The sequence below is a fragment of the Aotus nancymaae genome, unplaced genomic scaffold (assembly GCF_030222135.1).
Source record: "Aotus nancymaae isolate 86718 unplaced genomic scaffold, 86718_ANA_hifiasm-v0.15.2.pri h1tg000059l, whole genome shotgun sequence".
Lineage (NCBI taxonomy): Eukaryota > Metazoa > Chordata > Mammalia > Primates > Aotidae > Aotus > Aotus nancymaae.
The window spans coordinates 22,165,716-22,188,941 of NW_026988473.1; the positions used below are offsets into that span (position 1 = coordinate 22,165,716).

General features: G+C 35.4%; 1 long non-coding RNA gene across 1 annotated transcript in view; it reads left to right on the plus strand.

Moving 5' to 3' along the window:
• The first annotated feature begins 230 nt into the window (after positions 1-230).
• The window catches only part of LOC105717293 (uncharacterized), a 201,973-nt gene continuing 178,977 nt past the window's right edge, over positions 231-23,226 (plus strand). Inside the window, exon 1 of the long non-coding RNA XR_001107499.2 lies at positions 231-312. This is a non-coding gene — a long non-coding RNA (uncharacterized LOC105717293). The remainder of the gene's footprint in view (positions 313-23,226) is intronic.

Sequence of the window (23,226 nt, forward strand, 5' to 3'; positions counted from 1 at the left end):
GTGTCCCTGAAAGTAAGGAATTCAAAGTGCATGCACATGATAAACATGTAAACAAATAAATAATTTTAGGGCTACATGAATTGTATGAAAATTAGCCACCAAAACTCTAACTCTAGTCCTAGAGAACATAGAAATTGAGAATGTTCATTTGACTAGGTAAGGGTTAAGCTCTTGAGAAGACTGTGTTTGAACTAATTCCGAATTTGTGAAGATCTTAGAAATGAGCTCTGCAAGCAGAAAGCACAGGGAGTACAAAGCGTGGGCAGAACTGAGCAAGAGAATCAAAGTCAGAGAATGAATGAGCAGAGAGAGGTGAGTTCTGGGAATCTGACAGAGGTCAGATAGTGTGACCCTTATAGGATATAGTAAACGATTTGAATTGTATGCAAGTTTAATGGGAAACAATGAATATTTTTAGAAAGGTATAATACAATGCTATGCATATTTTTTCAGTGTTCTGTCTGGCTGCTGTTGTGGAGAACCAATGGAGAATGTTACATTAGGATAATTTGCTGTACCCTAGATTTGTTGTAGAAACAAATAAATGATATCATTTCAGTGGCTTCATACCACCAACGTTTATTTGTCATTCAAGCAATGAGGCAAGTGGGGAAATGTCTTGATTTGATGTATGGTCAAAGATATGAGCTTACAGGCTTCTCATCACATGACTGTAAGTTTGCCATGATAGGAGAATAAGGACTCAGTAATGCATCAGATGTGAAGTGATGTATAGTGTATGCCCTCAGTTCTATTCGCTAGAACCCCGTCACATATTCAAATGAACTACAACAGTGAACAGGAAATATAGGGGAGCAATTGATATTCCATGAGCACTAACTGGACATATCAAAGAAGGAAAAAAATAAGTGGTGAATAAGATGTGTTAGGATGCAGTTCTGTAATTAGAATAAGTGAGCAGGAAGAAAAAAAGATTATGATAAAAGAATACTATGTTTAGGTCAGGTGCAGTGACTCACCCTGTAATCCCAGCATTTTGGGAAGCCAAGGCGGGTGGATCACCTGAGGTCGGGAGTTCGAGACCAGCCTGATCAACATGGTGAAACAGTGTGTCTGCTAATAATTAGCAGGGCATGGTGGCATGTGCCCTGATTCTCAACTATTCGGGGAGGCTGAGGCAGGAGAATTGCTTGAACTCAGGAGTTGGAAGTTGCAGGGAGCCGAGATCATGCCATTGCACTCTAGCCTGGGTGACAAGAGTGAAACTGTGTCTCCAAAAAACAAAAGAGTGCTATATTTAAAATTGTGATACGGGTGTGTGTGTGTGTGTGTGTGTGTGTTTGTGTGTAAGTGAAGTATAACTATAGTAGATTCCGAAGAAGGAAAAGGTCATTACCAAGGAAATTAAAAAACCTAAAAGTCATTTATGTGACTGTTGAAGTTTTCTCTGCTTATGAAAAGTAATATATATTTCCTTAATAATTATTTTTTATACCTTTATTACTACTTTAAGGTGAACCTTTTCAATAGTTTTATTTTTTGGATTAGAAATACAACCCCTGGCTGGGGGCAATGGCTCACGCCTGTAATCACAGGACTTTGGGAGGCTGAGTTGGGCAGATCACAAGTTCAGGCGATCGAGACCGTACTGGCTAACATGGCAAAACCCCGTCTCTACTAAAATACAAAAACTAAGCTGGGCGTGGTGGCGTGTACCTGTAATTCCAGCCACTTGGGAGGCTGAGGCAGTAGAATCACTTGAACCTGGGGGGCGGAGATTGCAGTGAGCCAACACTGTGCTCGACCAGGATACAGAACAAGACTGTGTCTCAAAAAAAAAAAAGAAAAAGAAAGAAACATACCCCCTTTCCAGTTTGACTAAGTTAAATTTTATAGGTGTTTTATACTATCCTCTCTGTTGACTCTTCAGTTTTCTCTGTAACTTGAATAAACAATCATCATTTGCCACTTTTACCTAGTTATTTCTGTGTTGAGGTTTCACATTAGTCCAATATTTTATGGAAAGCTAATTATTGGCCTCCCTCCCCTCCCCTCTCCTGCCCTCCCCCCCTTCTTCCCTTCCTTTCCTTCTTTCCTCTCTTTTTATGTTTGTTCGTTTATTTATTTATTGCCTGTTATGAGCCTATTACATGATGTAAGAAAAGAACTCTGGACTGAGTGTCAGGAAGCCTGCAGTCTTGTTCTAGTTCAGCCTGTTATTCTCTAAGTTCATTCATTCAACACTATTCAAGATATATTTTTTACATTCCATGTGCAAGTTTCTGAGAGAAGAGTTTACAACAGTGCCTCCATTGAGCTTAAATTCCATTGGAAAGAAAAGGGATGGAAAACAACAAAATCACAACATTAACTCTTCATGGTCCATTTGTTGAAAAGCACATGGAGTTATAAAGAGACTAAATTAAATATTTGTCAATTATAAAATTATTTACAAATATAAAGGAGTTTTTGTTGATTTTTAGCTTTCTGTGCCTTGCATTTTGTTTTCTCCATATATTCCTATGATATTTGAGGATTATTTTAAGCAATATGAACTAGTTCGGTCAGCTAGTAGCAGTTTTTCTTTTTTCACTGCTCCTTAACTCATTATTGGGGTGGACTTATTGCCTATAGCAGTAGACTGACCTCACTTTTCATAGGTCAAAGGTAATTCTGACCCACTCCACAGGGCTCCTTCATATTCAGCAAGTCTGACTTTCTGGGTTTCAAATTCTCTATTAGGAAAATGTGGTGACTTGCTACTTAATTCCCCTTAGGTTAATCTAGTGTTTGTAATTTCTGAGGCCTGTGGATGACATACAGTGCAAAAATGCCAGAAGTTATTAATAAAGCATGAGTGTTCACAATGAGAACACTGAGAAATGAAAGGAACAAAGGAATTAATTATTCTTATCATGTCTCTGGCAGTGGGAGCTTAAAGTTATAAAATCTTTTGATATTTATAACAGTATTCCTTTCTATATATTTTGTCAAATATTTTGGTTTCTTTCACTTGCTGTGTATGTGTTGTAAAATATAAGATAGTAAAACATCAAATTTTATTTTTATATAAGCAGGGCATTAAAATAATTTTTATTAGAAAAATAGACTACTTTTTCTGTGTGAAACAAGTATATCTTGCTAGTTTCATTGCCTGATCCTCATTAGACTTTTCATTCCCATAACAATTTCATATTTAGTCCGAGAAGGTAAATCCAAAATCAAGAACATTAAGGATTGCCACATTTTGTTCACCAACAGTCAAACATGACTTTATTTAATCCTAGAAATTGTCCCCGAGCTACGATTAGTTTACATGAATAGAAAAGGTCAAATTCCTGGTCTGATTTTTCTTTGTTTTTGTTCTCTTTCCAAGAACTTAAACAGAGTATAGGTCCTCAGCTTCTTTTTTTCCTTTATTAAAATATTCTTAAAAGCAGCTTTTAACTAATTCAGCTTTGATAAAGGTTTTTTGGTTGCCATTATTGTTGCTACTTCTCCTGTTTATCAATAGCTTCTCATTATGACACAATATATATCATATATTGTTATAATTTTATATCATCTATATCATTAATATATGACATATGTCATATGTATTGACTACCTAAATGTGTATCTTTTAAATTAATCTGTATTATTTTAATCTTTTTTAACATCCTTATTTCTATTACATTTCCTTCATAATAATTAATCTAATCATAATCAGCACAAGAAACACTCAGGTAAGTTCTCTTTTCTTTTTTTTTTTTCTGAGACAGAGTTTTGCTCTTGTTGCCCTGGCTGGAGTGCAATGGTGTGATCTCAGCTCACTGCAACCTCTGCCTCCCAGGTTCAAGCAATTCTTCTGCCTTAGCCTCCCTATTAGCTGAGATTACAGGCATGTGCCAGCACACCTGGCTAATTTTGTATTTTTAGCAGAGACAGGGTTTCACCATGTTGGCCAGGCTGGTGTCAAACTCCTGACCTCAGGTGATCCACCTGCCTTGGCCTCCCAAAGTGCTGGGGTTACAGGCATGAGCCATCGTGCCTGGCCAGTGAGCTCTTACTCAAAAAAGAGGAATGAAGACATAATTATTTTATTTTTCCCCATTGGTATGAGATATATCTCCAACAAAAAAACTCCTCAGTTTTATTAATTAAAGGAAGATGAGCATCAGGGTAAATCTAAGTTCGTAGGTAGCCAGTTGAATTACAAATGAAATAATTCTTCCAAGAAAATATGAATTCTGTTCATTTTTTTTTCTCAAGGAAACTATTGGAATAGTGATAGCGCCATCATGACACAAAAGAACTTTAAAGTCCAGGTTTTCAAAAGTTTGGTAGAATTATGTTTTCTTCTTTTAAGATTGGTTCATTCCTTATGTGAGAGTATTTATGAAGTTATATACTTAAATGTTTTGCTCAGTGATGAAAAATTTTCCTTCTGTTTAGTCAAAATCTGAGTAGGCTTTAAGAGACATAGATTCAAATACAGTCTAGTCTCTATATAAATAGTTGGTCAAATTAATTGATATTAATTTAAATACTATAAATAAATCAGACAGTATTGTAGAACAAAAATATTACTCACTAATAGACCTGAGTATAGAAATAAGTAAATGGCTTTCTGAGAACCCTTTCTGTATTTTGAAATATAGGCTTGATTAATTTGAAGAGATTCAGCAGAGTTACTAAAAGTTTAACATTGCTAACTTAAAAATACGTATTTCTGGTGTAATTCTCTTTAAAATAACAAAAAATAATTAAAGGCATTCGTGCCAGGCATTCCCATTCCATTAGACTTCAGAACAAAGCTTTTAAGGAGTATAATTAGTCCTGTTTTGCAGATTCGGAAATTAAGCAAAGGTAGGTGAATTAACTTGCCAAAGGTTATACAGAAATGAGTACAATTAAATAGTAAGTAAATTTCATTCGGTCCCAAAATGCATACTGTTGATAAATTTAAATTTTGTAAATGTAACTAACAGAGCTATTTGACTTTCTCCAATAAATAGCTTGGCAATTCTCACAATTCAAGTTTTATTTTTGAGGAAGGACTGTGTTAATATTGCAGTTTATATTGTGTTATTAAAGAAATATTAAATGAAGTAACTTGATTTAAGAAAAGATTTTTAAAATATAAATGTTATTTTACTTCTAATTATAAAAATTGTTGTTTGCTCATTGGAAGGAAATTGAAAATCATGAGAAGAAAAATATATTTTCCAGTAATTCTAGTGCTTACCAATAATTACTGTAAAGCCCATAATATATGTAATTTCAGTATTTTTCTAGTTTTAATCAACCAAAAACGCATAATGTCTATATTACATTTTTTAAAAATTAGCAATACATATTTACTTATTGTTCTAAAATATTTAATTCCAGCTTATGGATAGATAGTAATATAAATATATTATGTTTGCAATTTTATATAAAATTAGCATAATTGTTCTCATGGAAAAAACAATTCGAGTATAAATTTCTTGAGGATGGGGACTTTATTTTCCTACTCACTGCTGTAATTCAGTGTCTGGTACCTAACATGTAATGCTCAATAATTATTTTTATAAGAATAAATAGATGAATGAAAGAATAAATTAATTTTCCCACACTATCTCATGAATTCTTTAAGATAAATAACTTGAAGTGGAATTGCTACATCAAAGCATATGCATATTTATATATTTGTTATTCATATTGAACATTTGCTTTCTAGAAATATTTTTATCCCAACTAGCAAAATACAGGATACTAATTTCTTTGATACTCGTCATATTGAACATTATTTTATCTGAACTTTGTAAATAGTCTGAACAAAAAATAATTTTAAAAAAGATTATTTCATCCTTTTTGAGGTTGAGAGTTTCTCTTATTTATATAGTACATTTTTATCTATGTATTTATCTCTATTTCTATGTCTACATATAAATACATTAAAATATATAGATTTTAAATACTTATATCTATATTTTTCCATTATGTTGATTAGTCATATCCAAATTATTTTATTTTTATTTGCAAAAATAATATATGAATGCATATGAAATACATTAAAGCAAATCAGACATGAGATTTTATAAATATTTCCATATGTATTAGTTGATTAATATTAAAATATCACTCTTACACATTGATCAAACTCAATAAATTAATGGTATTCTAATATCACCTGATATCGAGTTCGTGTTCAGTTTGTATTGATGTTCACTAGTAATCTCCAAAGGGGTTCAGGGGATTTTTTTATTTTTATTTTTGTAGTATGAGAATGAACATACCAAGTTTTATATATTTGATGCTTTTCAATTCATTATTCTTTTTGATGCCCAGTTTAGACTGTCTTTGACCAGTGAGTTGGGCCTTTGTCCTTTTCATGTAACCCCAGAAGTCTTTGATAGCTTCTTCACTTTAAATTCAGAAAAACAAGATGTCCAGATTCATTTTGTACACTTCCTTACCTCACATCTTGAATCAAAATTTTCTCCAAGGATGTCTTCTTTGGTTATTGTGATCTATGTAATTTTTTAAGTTCTCTCTCTAAGAATACAGTGTTTAATCCATCACAGTTTATAACCCATTTGCATTTCTTTAATATTTCCATTTTATATCATTTTATACACTAATATTTAAAGTACTTTACCAAATCTTTTCAAATGATTTATGTGTTCAATATTTAGAAATTTTTTTTTAGTATGATTGTTAAATATGAACATATATTTCCTTAGAGTTACTATTTTTAATTTATCTTTTCTTTCTATGGAACATAACAGATCAGCTGGGAAATCTAAAATGTATTTGAGGGAGACAGTCATTCAGTTTACTCAATGGAAACACAACATATTAATTCACTGAATTGAGGGAGACATTGGAAGAAATACATAAAATAATTAGACAAAAGTTACTATTTACCTTCCTTTGACCATAAGAGTGAGATGAGCCAAGAAGACAGTTTACTGCTCATTCTTCTACGGCCATTCCTGAGATCCTGACTGCATAGGAGCTTCTCTTGCTGGCTCTTGTTTGTGGGTCAATTTGGGCTAATCTACTCTGGGTTCATCTGGGAGCCTTTGCCAATTGAACTTGAAGCCACTCATACTTCTAAGGGACATATTGGAGTCAACGATATAGACTGGTCTTAGTTTGGATCTGCTATGCAAATCTCTCTTCCTCCTCCCATCCTCCTGGGAATGGTTTGCTAGCCAGGGCATGTTTTCTTGTGTTATTGGCAGAAGACACAAAGGAAAAGTCCAGTTAAACTACTCATATAATTCTAACATTCCACTGGTCAATGCAAATGATGGACAAGGAAATATATTTTACTTGTCTTTCTGCAAATCACAAAATGAATGGATGGGAGAGATACAAACAACTGTGAGCATTAATGAATTATATCACAAATGATACCCTTTTAAATTTAATTAGGTGAGGAAAGTCACATGTCTTACTAGTTCCACCTGGGAGAAGGATCTATAGTGGAAATTGGAAAGTATTTGTGCAGTAGATAAAAGAGTGAGAAACTTAAGATTTGAATTTTATAGTGATATAAAAGATATTGCACTGAAACTGATTTGAAAATTCTTGAGTACTGAATACGTCTTTCTTTCAACCTGATGGGATATTAGGCAGTACAGAAAAGGAAAAGGTCTTTCATGGATGACTTGACCTATGGAATGACACTATTACATGGAAAGAGATCCTAAGAATGGGAGAGCATAAAATTTATAGCTGTAGAATGACAGCTTTCATAATTTTTCTGAGGTTTTCAGGAGTTGTGAAAGGTATTGATTTAATGGCCCTCTCTGCTTCTTGCTGTTATAAGGGAACCTGAGGTAGACTAGTAAGATCATGATAAGTAGCATGTGATGGATAGCTTGCTTTGCTACTCTGAACCTGCACCACTATGCTGTCTTCCCCAGGAAACCGACACTTGCAGATTATACAGATACCTTCCCTTACTGATTCCTTGTGAATTCAACCAAACAAAATGAAAGACAGAAGCAAGCTTAGAATATTTCCTTGTTTCCTTTTTTGCAGGTTGATCTATTATTCTCTCAGCTTAAAGTAACTGCTACTCTGATGGCAGCTGTCTCTACAAGATATTCTTTCTTGGCAGTCTGTGTAGAAAAAAGAAAGCTAACCTTGCCTCAGAAGAAATCTCTTCATTTCTGGGAAGTCATCTCTAAACCTTTGGGATTCCCTGCCTGATAGGAATGTCTTCGTTTGCCTGGAGTCTTAGGACAGCCAGGTAGTAAAATGTGATTTAGGAGGGAGATTTGGGAAATGTTGACATGGTTTGGCTGTGTCACCACCCAAATCTCATCTTAAATTGCAGTCCCCATAATTCCCAGGTGTTATGGGAGAGACCTGCTGAGAGGTAATTTAATTATGGGGATGGTTATCCTCATGATGGTCTCAAGATAGTAAGTGCATTCTCACAAGTTCTGATGGTTTTGTAAGAGGCCTTTCTCCCTTTGCTTGGCACTTCTCCTTGCTGACACCATGTGAAGGACATGTTTGCTTCCCCTTCACCATTGTTGTAAGTTTCCTGAGGCTTTTCCCCAACCATGCTGAACTGTGAGTCAACTAAACCTCTTTCCTTCATAAATTACCCAGTCTTGAGTATGTCTTTATTAGCAGTCTAAGAATGGACTAATATAGTAAATTGCTACCAGTAGAGTGGGGTGCTGCCATAAGGATATCCAAAAATAGGGACATGATACTGGAACTGGATAACAGGCAGAGGTTGGAACAGTTTAGGAGACTCAGAAGAAAACAGGAAAATGTGGGAAAGTTTGGAACTTCCTAGAGAGTCGGAGGGCTCAGAAGACAGAAAGATGCGGGAACCTTTAGAACTTCCTAGAGATTTGTTGAATGGCTTTAACCAAAATGCTGATAGTGATATGGACAATGAAGTCCAGGCTGAGGTGGTCACAGATGGAGATGAAGAACTCATTGAAAACTGGAGTAAAGGTCGCTCTTGCTATGCAAAGAGGCTGGCAGCATTTTGCCCCCGCCCTAGAGATCTGTGGAACTTTGAACTTGAGAAAGATGATTTACGGTATCTGGTGGAAAAAAATTATAAGCAGCAAAGCATTCAACAGGAAGCAGAGCACAAAAGTTTGGAAAATTTGCAGCCTGGTGATGTGACAGAAAAGAAAACTCCATTATTTCTAAGAAGAAATTCAAGCCAGCTGCAGAAATTTCCATAGTAATGAAGAGCCAAATGTTAATCACCAAGACAATGGGGAAGATATCTCTAGAGCAAATCAGAGACCTTCAGAGCAGACCCTTCCATCACAGGCCAGGAGGTCTCGGAGAAAAAAAATGTTGCCTGGGCTGGATCCAGGCCCCTCTTGCTATGTGCAGCTTCAGGACTTGGTTCCCTTTGTCCCAGGACTCTAGCCATGGCTAAAAGGGGCCAATATATAGCTCAAGCCTTTGCTTCAGAGGGTGCAAGCCCCAACCTTTGGCAACTTTGACATGGTTTTGCACTTGCAGATGCACAGAAGTCAAGAATTGAGGTTTGGGAATCTCTGTGTTGATTTCAGCAGGATGTATGGAAATACCTGGATCTCCAGGCAGAAGTTGCTGCAGGGGTGGAGCCCTCATGGAGAACCTCTGCTGGAACAGTGCAGAAGGGAAATGTGGGGTTAGAGCCCCTATATACACAGTCACCAGTGGGGCTTCCATAGTTGGCAATATGTGAGCTTCCAGAGTTGGTAATACTCCTTGCATGTTATCTTATGTCATTGCCAGGAGGAATTAATGCTACTCTTGTCTCCATGGGGAGAAAACAACTGAAAGCTTCTGTCTAGAATTCTCTTAGACTAGGCCCCATACATTTTTTCTCATGGTTGATTTTAATTTGCATTCTTTCCCAGTTTTTGATTTGTACTTTTTCAAACCATAAATGTTAATATAACAGCTTCTAGAATGTTATTGAAACTGAGGGTGGTTTTGGGAACCTCTAAACTTGTAATTGCTGTTAAAAGTGAGGGTGGTCTTGTGAACCATTCTCTGATTTGCAGTTGGCTACTTGTGCAGTTGGCATCCAAAGTGTGACTCAATAGAAAATTCCTGAGTCATTGAAACATGTGGTTTGAGAAGAGGAAGAATGATGAATCACTGAGTTGCTTCTTGCCTTATTTTGCTTCATTCAGCAATAAATTGGCTAATTTTAATTGTATCATTTAGCCGTAATAAATTATAAACTGTGAGTATGACAATTTTTTGTAAATCTTGTATACAAATGTTCAAATCTAAGGTTGGTTTGGGAACCCTCTAACTTTGCAGTATGTACCAGAAGTGATGGCAGTTTTGTGGATTGTTTACCTTCTGAACTTCACAAGGTGTCTGTAATTTCTGTCTCCTGTCACTTATTAGTCCCAAGGTTACATTATTAACCCTTAGCATGTCTGTATACTTATCCCAAATCTTTGTAAAAATTTGCTTCTCTTAAATCCTCATTAAATTGTCCTAAGCTATGGATGCATATCTTTTCTTCTGACAACCTAACAACTATATATTTCAGTTTTTCTTTTTAAATTCAATGCATGTAATTATTAATTTTGGTGTATTATGTGTAGTAGTTATGTTATTCATTATATTTTTTAGAAGTTGTGTGATTTTCTACATATACACTCATACATGTAGGTATGTGTGTATCCCTCAGAATCCGTTCAATTGAATACTTCCAACATGCGTCTATACTTTGTCATGGCTTTATTAGTTTATAAATTGTAACTGTATTTATATTTTTCAAATGTATATAATGTAAGACTTTCCTCATTAATACTGATTGGAAAAGATCTCACAAATTCATGGGCATTTATCTTGATAAATATGTAATAATTTAAAAAATATATAAAAGGCTGGGCACTGTGGCTTATGCCTGTAATCCTAGCACTTTGGGAGGCCAAGGCAAGTGGATCTCTTGAGGTCAGGAGTTTGAGACTAGCCTGGCCAACATAGCAAAATGACATCTCTATTAAAAATACAAAAATTAGCCGGGCATGGTGGTGCATGCCTATAGTCCCAGCTACTTGGGAGGCTGCAACAGGAGAATTGCTTGAACCCAGGAGGCAGAGGTTGCAGTTAGCTGAGATTGTGCCACTGCACTCCAGCTTGGGTGACAGAGTGAGACTCCATCTCTCTCTCTCTCTATATATATATTTATATATAATATTTATATATATAATATTCTATTTTTATATATTTATATATATAAATATATATAATATATAATATTCTATTTGTATATATAAAAATATTTATATATATATATATATAAAAAATAGAATTTAAGGCAACTGACAGCTTATACTATTTGACCATTCTACCAGAACAAGTATAAATCACAATTTTCCCCAAATTTACTTATTATTTCAATAATATTTAGCATAAATCTTCATAGAAGTCTTAAATATTTGTAATTAAATTAATTATACACATTTATATTTTAACTTTTTATGGATATTCCTTCAAAATATCTGGAATATATAAAACTTTTTGCATGTTTTAGTCAAATATCTTATGAAACTTCCACAATATTGTAACTATTTAAGTAAAATATATATCTTTCTTTGAAACAGAAATAATTATTTTCCTCATTTAAACTTTACTGATATATCTGTCAGGCCATGGTTAAATAATGGTGGTGTGGATTGGCATTCTTGTCTTATCTTGGTTTTAAAAGAAATGCCTCAAGTTTTGATATTATCGTGTTTATGAGTGATTCAAAATAGTTATTACATAGTGTTTAAAAATTACCTGAAAGCTTTTGCAAAGTAATGTGGGGTTCTCTGAAGATATTTCTTAGTAGTTACTGAGATAATCCTGTAAATATCCTCTTTTGATATATTTATATGCTATAGTATATTCCAAAATGGAAATAACATGGGATGGGTGTTGTGGCTTACACCTGTAATCCATTCCATCACTTTGGTTGGCTGAGGTGGGCAGATCATTTGAGGTCAGGAGTTTGAGACCAGCCAGGCCAACATGGTGAAACTCTGTCTCTACTAAAAAAGTACAAAAATTAGCTGGGCATGGTTCCATGTGCCTGTAATCTCAGCTACTCAGGAGGTTGAGGCAGGAGAATCACTTGAACCTGGAAGGCGGAGGTTGCAGTGAGCTGAGATCGCACCACTGCACTCCAGCTTGAATGACAGAGCAAGACTCTGTCTCAAAAAAATAAATTAAATGAAACATAATATGAATGAAAAGTCAGTATGTTTTGAGTGCTTAATATGAGCTAGACATTACATAAGCATCAATTCACTAATATTAATTCTTTCTGGCATTTCTGAAGCAACGTTAATTATGTTCAGTTTCAATATCTAGGTGTGTTTTATACTTACTCTATTTAGGATTATTTACATTTTGACCCTGAGTAGGAGTTAGATATTTACTATTTTTTCAAAAGTAATTCGAAAAGTCGAAAAATATTTTATTAAATTGACTTTAAAAATGTTTTTAACATGTTCAGAGTGTTTAATAGTCTCTCTCTTTTCATGCTGACTGCTTTCATCTGTAACATACTTATTTGTATTTCAGATTCAACCTAAATTATATTTAACTTCGGAAATGTGTTAGACATGAGAATCCAATGTGGCAAACATGCCTAGAAGGTGTCAGTATCAAGACAAGGGGGCCTTTTGGAGACAAATTACTCAGGAATTGAGGCTTAATTCAACCATCTGCCTTTGAGGTTGTCCCTATACACCAACCCTAATGGCCTAAAGTCTTTTACATATAAAAGTGGAAGGTGTCCAGATTCTTGGTGGTTTGAACAAAGAATTGAACAAAATGCACAAACAAGGCAAGGAAGGAATGAAGCAATAAATAAATAAGTAAATAAATCAGATTTATTATAAATGAAAGCACACTCCACAGGGTGGGAGCGGGCCTGAGCAAGTGACTTGACTGCCTGGTTACAGAATTTTCTGGAATTTAAATACCCTCTAGAGGTCTCCATTGGTTACTTGGCATATGCTGTATGTAATGAAGAGGTTAAAATGAAGTTACAAAGTTATTACTTGGTGTACACCCTATGTAAATGAACAAGATGAAGTAAAGTTACAAAGTCATTTACCCGGTATATGCCCTGTGTAAATAGAGGATATTCCCTGTCATAGCTGAAGTGTTTCCCTTTATTTTAGTTCTAGGAAGTCCTTTGATTCCCTGCCTCCAGTCCCTATTCTCCTACCTCAAATGGTTGATAAAATCTTACATAAAACCCTGGAATTAAAAAAAAATTCATGAATTTTTCTGTCTTTAATGCATGATCACCGTTGTTTTTTGTTTTGTTTTGTTTTGTTTGTGACAGAGTTTCACTCTGTTGCCAGGCTGGAGTTCAGTGGTGCGATCTTGGTTCACTGCAACCTTCACTTCCAGAGTTCAAGCTATTCAAGCAATTCTCCTGCCTCAGCCTCCTGAGTAGCTGGGACTACAGGCACACACCACCACGCCCAGCTAATTTTTGTATTTTTAGTAGAGATGGGGTTTCACCATGTTGGCTAGGATTGTCTCGATCTCATGACATTGTGATCATCCTGCCTCGGCCTCCCAAAGTGCTGGGATTACAGGCATGAGCCACTGCACCCAGCCAACCACCATTGTTTTTACACAACAGTGTCTTTGTCATCAGAGATGCTCCTGTTAATGGTGTTGGCAGCACATTAAAAAAAAAAACAACAGGTTGTCAACACTGGCATCTGTGTCAGCACTAATTCTGGCAGTGGCAGTGCATCCCTGATGTCCTCATGTGCCCCTTGGGCAGAGGTCACTGCACTTAACCTCAGACACTGTTCCACTGGGGAAGTCAGTGCCTTTGTTGGATATTGGTAGTAACTATATCCTACATTATCTTGGCAGACAATAAAGGACTCATGAACGTGAGTAACGTGAGAAAATTAGGAAGAACTGGCAACAACCAAAATAATGAGTTTTCATCATTCTGAGGAAGACTTTACATAGTGACTCCTTAAAATATTTGAGAGAGAAGGGAGAGATGTAGCTGCATGAATGCTCTTGAGTGGCTAGAATGTAACATTTTACCCTAGGCTTCAGTGTTCTGAGAAAAGAAGGTTGCAGATTGAAACTTTTGCACCTTGGCTTGGAGCCTTACTCTCTCAAGAAGAGACCCAAGAGGGATATAGTTCATGAAGAGAACTGTGGACTGTATAATTATAAATATTTAAAATTACTTTTAAGATACTGACCAAATATTATACATAGGTGCATGTACGTAACTGCATACACACATATGCACACACAGAGTCTAGAATTTCAAAGTATTTACAATATTTAGAATTGAAGAGAAATGACAATATAAAATATCCTGTAAGGTCTACTAAAAAGCTCAAATTCTTCTATTTATCATGATATTTGGGAATAAGTATTTATAGTAAGGAAACAATTTAAGGAAGATTGCATGTAATAAATAAAGGTCTCCCTTAGGCATTTTTGCATAAACAAATGGTAGAGAAGGGACACAAATAACACAAACAAGTTTAAGTTGTGTCTCCGAATTTTAAAAGCTAAAAATCTCAGTGCCTCATTTGTATGATATTGCTACTATAACACCAGGGACTTGGTCTAGGTCTTGCTGCTCCACTATACAGAAAGCCAATGACAGAAAATGAGTATTGTCAAGGAAGAAGGCTTTAAGCAGGTGCTGCAGCTGAGAGAATGGGAGCTCAGTCTCAAATCTATCTTCATGACCCACTAATACCAGGGGTTTATATAGCAGGAAAAAAAAATGTAACAATGTGTAAAAAAACAGGAACTAGGGAGGAGCAAGGAAGCAATTATGATGAATGAGGCATCTCGACATCTCATGGGTGCTCTGATATAGTGAGTTTCAGTTCTTTGGTACTGTTTTTTGCTTTTTTTTTTTTTTTGAGAGAACTGAAGGTTGTTTCCTGAGGAAGAAACTCAGAAAAAAACAAATACAAGCTTCAAGCTTTACAACCAGAAGGGTCAATTTCTATGTTTAGCACAAACAAACTATCAATGGGACTATTGAATCAGTTTTAGTATGATGAAGATGAATCTCTAAAATTATCTGATTCAATGATTTTAAAAGATCTAAGAATCAATTAAACTATGATGAGAACAGCAATTTCTGAATAAAATAGCTGGATAGATCAATCCGTAAGTAGGTAGGTGGGTTGTTATATGGTAAAGAAGGAAGGAAGCAAAGGAGAAAGGGAGGGAGGGTGGGAGGGAAGGAAGGAAGGGAGGAAGGGAAGAAGAAAAAAGAAATCAACAGAGAAATACAATAAAGTCATGTGGTATTTGGTTGGCATTGCTTTCAAGTATTTCCTAAGAATCTGAAATACTAGAAATGATAAACAGACAAGTAGCCATTGCATGAATCTTTCTACATGCAGAAGCTTCTAACACTTATACAAAGGCTAGAGATGTACAGTCAGGAGGCTTAGGACATCTCTCTAATTCTGCCAATGATAGGATTGAAAGGGTCTTAGCTTTGGTGTCATACTGTATATGTTATCAGTATTTGCAGGACCTTGGGCAAATTAACTTTTTTTTTTTTTTTGAGACGGAGTTTTGCTCTTGTTACCCAGGCTGGAGTGCAATGGCGCGATCTCGGCTCACCGCAACCTCCGCCTCCTGGGTTCAGGCAATTCTCCTGCCTCAGCCTCCTGAATAGCTGGGATTACAGGCATGCACCACCGTGCCCAGCTAATTTTTTGTATTTTCAGTAGAGATGGGGTTTCACCATGTTGACCAGGATGGTCTCGATCTCTTGACCCAGTGATCCACCCACCTCGGCCTCCCAAAGTGCTGGGATTACAGGCTTGAGCCACCGCGCCCGGCCGGCAAATTAACTTTTTAAAATTCAACTTTCTAATCTGATTAATGAGGATAATAATCTCAGGATTTTTGTGAGAGTCTATTCAGGTTATGTGAGAAAAACCCTTAGACAAAGGTGTTATGGAATATAATAAACACTCTATAAAGTGTAGAAGTAAAGAAAAACAAGGAGTTATGAGAGGTACCCTGTCTTTTATCCTTTCTCACTATAAGCTTCATTTGATAAAATTTAGAGATCAAACTAAGGCTGTTAGAATACTAACTGAAGTTCATTCTCACTGTTAAAATACTGTGTATTTTATTTTTGTCAACAGGCTATTGTGGTATCTATCTAACTTCTATCTATCTATATGTGTGCCTGTGTGTGTGTCTTTGAAGTAAGCAAAAGACGGTGGGAAAGGGAGCCTGGCTTTTGGGAAGACATCTGAACAAAAATGCTGACCAAATATTTGCTTTATTGATTCACACATACTATTCTTTGTCATGGTGACAGGTCTTGTTTTCACTCTGTTGTTGCAAGTTAAAATTTATAAATGAAAGTTGGACCAGAATAAACGATGTATTAATGATGTCTGTGGCATGTGGATTCTATTGTTTTGTTTTGGTTTACAAATAAACCAAGATGATATATCATACAATCTTTGAATTTTAAAGCATTTGAGCAACCTTTTAAATCCAACTATCTCATAATTTTCTATTTAAAGTGTCTTTGCGAATATTCCTTACCCTATGATGGCCAGGTATTGTATTGATGAATGTACTAAATGGTGGCATGCTTAAGTAGATTACATACAAAAGAACATCATTGTCTATAAGCTAAATAAAGGAAGAAAATGTCTGAAATAAGGCATTATTGCTAGAATGAGGATTGCTAAAATCTACAGTTCAGGAAATGTATAGTTTTGTCATTTTTTTTAATAGTGAGCAGCTTTATTTTGGGATTTCCAAAATATGATACATATTAAACATAAGCTGGGATTTTCAATATCCAATTAACTTTAAATACAAGTTGTCCCATTAAAAACAGTCTATTTAGCTTAGCTTTAAATATATTCTATTTTTTAGTATAAAGAATTCTGCTGTTACTTAGTCAAACAAAGATGACACTCACCTGATGGTTATTGTCTGAACGTGAATGTGGCTAAGCCTGAACCATCTCAGACTTTCCTACTGATTACGTGTAATATTCTGTGCAGCTCATCTATTAGAGATACATATCGTGAGGTAATCTGAAAAATATACAAAGAAATAAATTGTTTTCCCTACTGCCTATCTAGCGCTCAAGTTTAAAAGAACCATTTGTTTCAATTCAATTCTGTTTGATATGAGTTGAGTCTATTCAACCTGACTTGATTTATTCAACAAAAACTGTTATGAAGGCATTAAAGAATAGAAAGTCTTGGTTTTCATGTGTTCAATTTAAATACCACTAAGATCAGGATACTGGGTTTAACTCCATTGTAAGATAACGTGAGAAGACTTCTCAGAATAGGTGTCATTTAAACTGTGGTTTGAAGAAAGGGTAGTGCTGACATAGGCAAATTTGGGAGACAGATCATCGTTGGCAGACAATCAGTTAAAATAAAGCCCTGATCTTAAGCAGGGCTGGAATGTTCAGAAATGGAACTTAGACCTGTAGCTATAAGAAGAGATATGACCTTAGGGGACAAAATGTGTGAGACTCCAATTTTGGTGGGTCAGATGCCAGACAAGTAGTTATACTTAGTACTGGAGGCCATCAGGAAACAAAGAGGGACATGGAATGGTAGTGCTAGAAGAAAATCATGCCAGAGATATAGGCATGATAAAATCTGAAGAGTCTATGGACAAGATAGCAACTTTAAAGCATTGTCACTGGTTCAAGCCAGAAGGCTAAGCGTCAGGAATGAACTGTTAGCTGACTTCAGCACACTGGATCTCTGAAGTGCATTTGCTTCCAAGCAATCTTTCATTCATGCTGCGTTCTTTGAGATCTATAGTCTTTCAAATCCCAACATTTCCCACCTGTTCCATATTTCCTCCTGTATTTGCTACCTTGCTTGGCACATAATTACACATTAGGTGTTTGAGAAATACTTTTGCTTAGATAATATAAATTGTTCCCTCTTGAAATGTTTCAGCATCCACAGCTTGTGTTGCTCAGTTTCTGACGCATTTCTATCATTTTATATGTTCTAGCTTTAGATCTCAGAAAGCTGTACAAATTTAAGGTGGTACTATGGACCGAATTGTGTCCCCAGTAGTTCATACGTTGAAGCCCTAACAGTCAGAATGGTGATATTTGGAGATGGAGCTTTTTGGAGGTTATTTGGTTTAAATGAGTGTGCAGTTTTAATGATGAGATTTGTGTCCTTAGGAGGGGAGACAGGAGACTTTTCTCTAGCTCTCCTCTGTGTTGGTCTTTCTCTACATGTATGAAGATATAGAAAGAAGGTAGCCTCCTGTGAGAAAGAGGGTCCTCCCCAGAGGCTGGCCATGCTGGCACCATGATCTCAGATTTCCCGGACTCTAAAACTGTGAGAAATAAATGCTGTTTAGGCTGCTCTGTCTATAGTATTTTGGAGATTATGTCTTCTACCTCTAACTATTGATGGAAAGGCAATTCATTATACGTTAGGGCAATTAGCCCATAAAATATGTATATGATACTAAACAATATTTTTCAGAGATCGGTTTGAATGGATATCATACAACTCTAAAGAAAATTTTAAAGAATGAAAGATCTAAAAAATATTAAAATATTGTTGCAAATAGGCCGGGCGCAGTGGCTCATGCCTGTAATCCCAGCACTTTGGGAGGCTGAGGCAGGTGGATCATTTGAGGTCAGGAGTTTGAGACCCGCCTGGCCAACATGGTGAAACCTCGTCTCTACTAAAGATACAATAAAATGAGTCAGGCGTGGTGGCTTGCGCCTGTAATCCCAGCTACTCGCTTGAACTTGGGAGGTAGAGTTGCAGTGAGCTGACATGGCGCTGCTGCACTCCAGGCTGGGTGACAGAGTGTGAGACCTTGTCTCAAAAAAAAAAAAAAAAAAAGAAAGAATATTGTTACAAGTAGCTGTTTTAATTAATTTCCATTGCTGAATAGTATTTTATGACATAGATATATACTATTTATTTATTCATTCCAGTATTGAACCTTTAATTTTTTCTAGTATAATTTCTTTTCTATTATTAGCAACATTGCTATAAAGATTTTTAAACGTTTCTACCGTAGAATACATGTGAAGCTTTCCTCAGGTATATTTTTAAAAACAAAATTGTTGTGTCATTAAATATATCTCCTCAAGTTTACTAGATAACATCACCTTTACCTGCTATTGTGGTTTTGCCCATTTACAATCCCTAAGTGAATAGATATTTTAGTTGTTCTAATCAACGCTTGTATTATTGGACTTATTTTGACAAACTACTGAGTGTAAAATAATATCTCATTGTGGTTTTAATGTGCAAATCCTTAATAGATGATATTGGCAGCATTTATAAGTATATAAATAAATACAGAGATATAAATATAGATAGAGGCCATTTAGGTTTTTCCTTCTGTGAATTGCTTTTCCTTTTTCCATTGTTTTACGAGTACTCTGTATTTGTCTTAATGCTTTAAAGGAATTATTTTTATATTTGGGTTTGATTTCTTTTTCTACCATATATGTCTGAATACCTGATTCCAAATCATGAGTTGGCTTTTCACACTGTCTTTGGAATGTTTGGATACTTAGAGTTTTTAATCATTTTAAGTTGAAGAATTTGTGAAATTTGTTAGTTCATACTTGTTTGTGTTTTAGCATAAATACCCTAAAATCATAAAGATAATCCCTTCACTTATTATCTGAAGATGTTAGAATTTTACTTAGTGTGCTGGATTATTTGCTATTATCTTGTTATTGTCTCCTCCTTCCAGTGTCTCTTCTGCAACTAGTAACTGCATTTGACAAAATTCCCTTTCCTATGTAGATTCAGGACACTTAGTGAGCTGCAGAAAGAATTCTAAATAAGTGGTTGAGAAAACCATTTAATGTGACAGTTGTTAGGAACTTTTTCAGAGATTCCTGAGAGCGGCAGCTGTTCTTGGATTAGCTTTTGAGAACCAGAGACTTCGATGCTTCAGGCTGAAGTTTCCAACGTCTGCTTTTCAGACCTTCAAGCTGTTGCTTCCATAACCTTCCTGGCACCTTCCATGACTGTCAATCTTCTTTCTCTTGCAACGTTTCTTCCAGGCATAATTAAACTCTTTATTACCATAATAGTTAGAGTGCCTCTTTGATGTGTCTAGATGTGGAATCCTAATTTATGTATTCTGTTTGGGACTCACTGGGTTTCCTGAAGCTGAGTAATACTGTCTTTTATCTCTGGAAAATTCCCAACCATTACCTTCCCAAATATTAACTCTGTGCCTTTCTCTCTCTTCCTTTACATTTTGAATTAGTTTTTGTTAGAATTTATTTATTTTTCAGTAATTTTCTTTCCTTCTTTTACTTTGGAAAATTTCATTAGGGCTATATTCCAGTTCATTATTTTTCATCAGCTTTGTTTTATTGACTATTGACTGCCTCCATATATTTCTTTTAAAAAAAGCAAAAACGATATCACATACTGGAGTGTAACATGTAGAATAATGAATAAAGCATACATGTCAACTTGATAGAAAATACTGCCTAGATTGGAAAAAAAACAAAAAAAGCAGGCATGTATAAGCTCCACAGCACCCTAGAACCTATTCCCAGGGTGCTCTCTAAATATAAAAACACTCTTGAACTTTAACAGAGTTGTTATAGTTTTCTCCACATCTGAACTTTATATAAATTAAATCATAATATCTTATTCTTTAGTATCTGGCTTCTTTCATTGAAAATTATGTGTTTTTCAATGAATACATAGAAAAAAATTTATTTTTTCTTGCTACTACTGATAACCATTTGGATTATTTCTGGTTTTGGACTGTTTTAAATAACACAGTTTGGAATATTCTTGAATATGTCTTGCATGAATAAATCTATACATCCAGCTTTCTTGCAGTTTCTAATTTTATTTGGTTTGTTTATTCATTTATTTGTATCTGGTCATAGTTTTATCTAAAATACACTTCACTACATTATCCAAATATCAAATATTATTTACCTGGATTATTTACATGGAGAGAATCAATCAGGCATGTAGGGAATGTGGCTTATGAGACTCTTAGAAATATTAATAGATGTTTTCTGGGAAGTCTTTTTGTTTGTTTGTTTGTTTAAATGAGACAAGAGTCTCACTCTATTGCCCAGGAGGGAGTGCAATGCCACGATCTCGGCTCCCTGCAACCTGTGCCTCCCAGGTTCAAGCATTTCTTGTCCCTAAGCCTCCTGAGTAGCTGGGATCAGAGTGCTACCAAGCCAGGCTAATTTTTGCATTTTTAGTAGACACGAGGTTTCACCATGTTGCCCAGGCTGGCCTCAAACTACTGACCTCAGGTGATCCACCTGTTTTGGCCTCTGAAAATTCTAGGATTACAGGCATGAGCCACCGTGCCCGCCCAGAAAGTCTTTAATAAAAGGCAACTTAAGCATTTTTTTGTCCATGAACACTTTGAATATCTGATGACAATGATGTACATTCTCCTCTGAAAAAATGCACAGTCATCCACCCACACTCACTTACTTTCTCGTAAATACATAAGGATGTAATTCTGCACACAATTTTAGAAAGTTTATGGACAACCTGAAGTTTAGTTGTAGACTAAACAGGCACTCCACCCTGGTTAAGAACCCTGCTTAAGTGATTCATTCATCCCATCTTTCTTGTGCTTATCTTCAGTAAATAGTTTTATTTTGAATCAATCTGATCAACACCAGCAATTTCCACTCTTCAAATGTACCAACCATTACATCTGTGTAGTATATAATATGATTACTTTCTATTTTACATCTTATTTATTGCTCTCATCTACACACGTGGAGTATGAAATCCACATTAAAATTAAGGGAGCTGAGGCTCATTGAGGTTTGATCACGGCCATGGAATCTTACAGTTAATTAATGATTATGTCAGTACTTTTTCTTTCTAGCTTTAGTTCCACAGAATTAGAAATCTGCCATCCCTTTCACAACCTAAATGAGAAAAGGAGTCTCCATGAAAGGAATTAAAATAATAGTCTGTATGTGATTAATTTCAGATGATTAAGTAATATGATATACCCAGATAGAAATCTGGAAGAAGCTACTGCTATGAAAGAGGGGAGTGGTGTTTGAAATAGTGCTAGTTAATGGTGATTTTCTATTCCCTAAGAACACATCAAGGTCAGGCAATCAAATATATAGAGAGATATACACATATTTATATTCATAAATATACATGAACTCACATATATATTCATTAATTTATATGCACACACTATTAATATACTTATTTAACATAAATGATATGTAATTTTATGACTATTAATATATATTTATATCTGTAATAAAATATAAGATTAAAAAATGGAAATATAAGTAAAGTTTAGAAGTATCTGAATCATTTTCTGTCTCTCTGTCAATGATATTTCCAAACAGAGCTAAATAAAGAAAAAAATACATAATTATATTAATGGCTCTGCTATATTCAATGACTCCAGATGTAGAGCTACAGTAAACCTAGCGTATTAGTTATCTACTGCTGCATAGCACATCACCATGAAATTTAGAGACTTAAAACAAGAAACATTTATTATCTCACAGTTTCTCTGAGTCAGGAATTTGGCATGGCTTAGCTGGGTGCTTCTGGCTCAAGGCCTCTAAGAAGTTTCAGTTAAGCTGTCAGCTGGGGTAGTACTTTTATCTGAAGGCTCCTCCAGTAAGGATCTGCTTCTAAGCTTACTTAGGAGTTTGTTGATAAGATAAAATGTTTCCCTGGTGATTTCACTGAAAGACTGAGTTCTTCTGTGGCTGTGGGCCGAAGGCTTCCCTCAGTTCCTCACCATATAGGCCTTTCCATAAAGAAACTCACAGTATGGCAGTTGGTTTACCCAAATGAGTGAGAGAAGGCATCCAAAGGGAATCCAGTCTTTTTTTTTTCCAAACTAATTTCAGAAATAGCATTCATTACTTTTGCACTATTACACTTGTTAGCAGTGAGTCACTAGATCCAACCCATGCTCAAGGGGAGGAGAATACAGAAAGGTGTAAAAGCTAGAAGGCAGAGATTACTGGGCACCATTTCAGAGGCTGCCTACAACACCTGGCTTAGATCAGACAGCTTATTCTTGGACCTAATCATGGGCCTTATTCTACTAAATTTGAATCTGAATTTTGGGTTGCATATATTCTGGTTGGTCACATGTTACGAGCAATCAAAACAATAATGTTAGTTATTGGATCAAACTCAGCCAGCGCCATGGATGAAGAATTTCATTTTTTTTTTAAGGTAGAGAGTACCTGTATATGTCTTTTAACACAGCAGTTCTTTCTACTAGTAAAAATGGTCC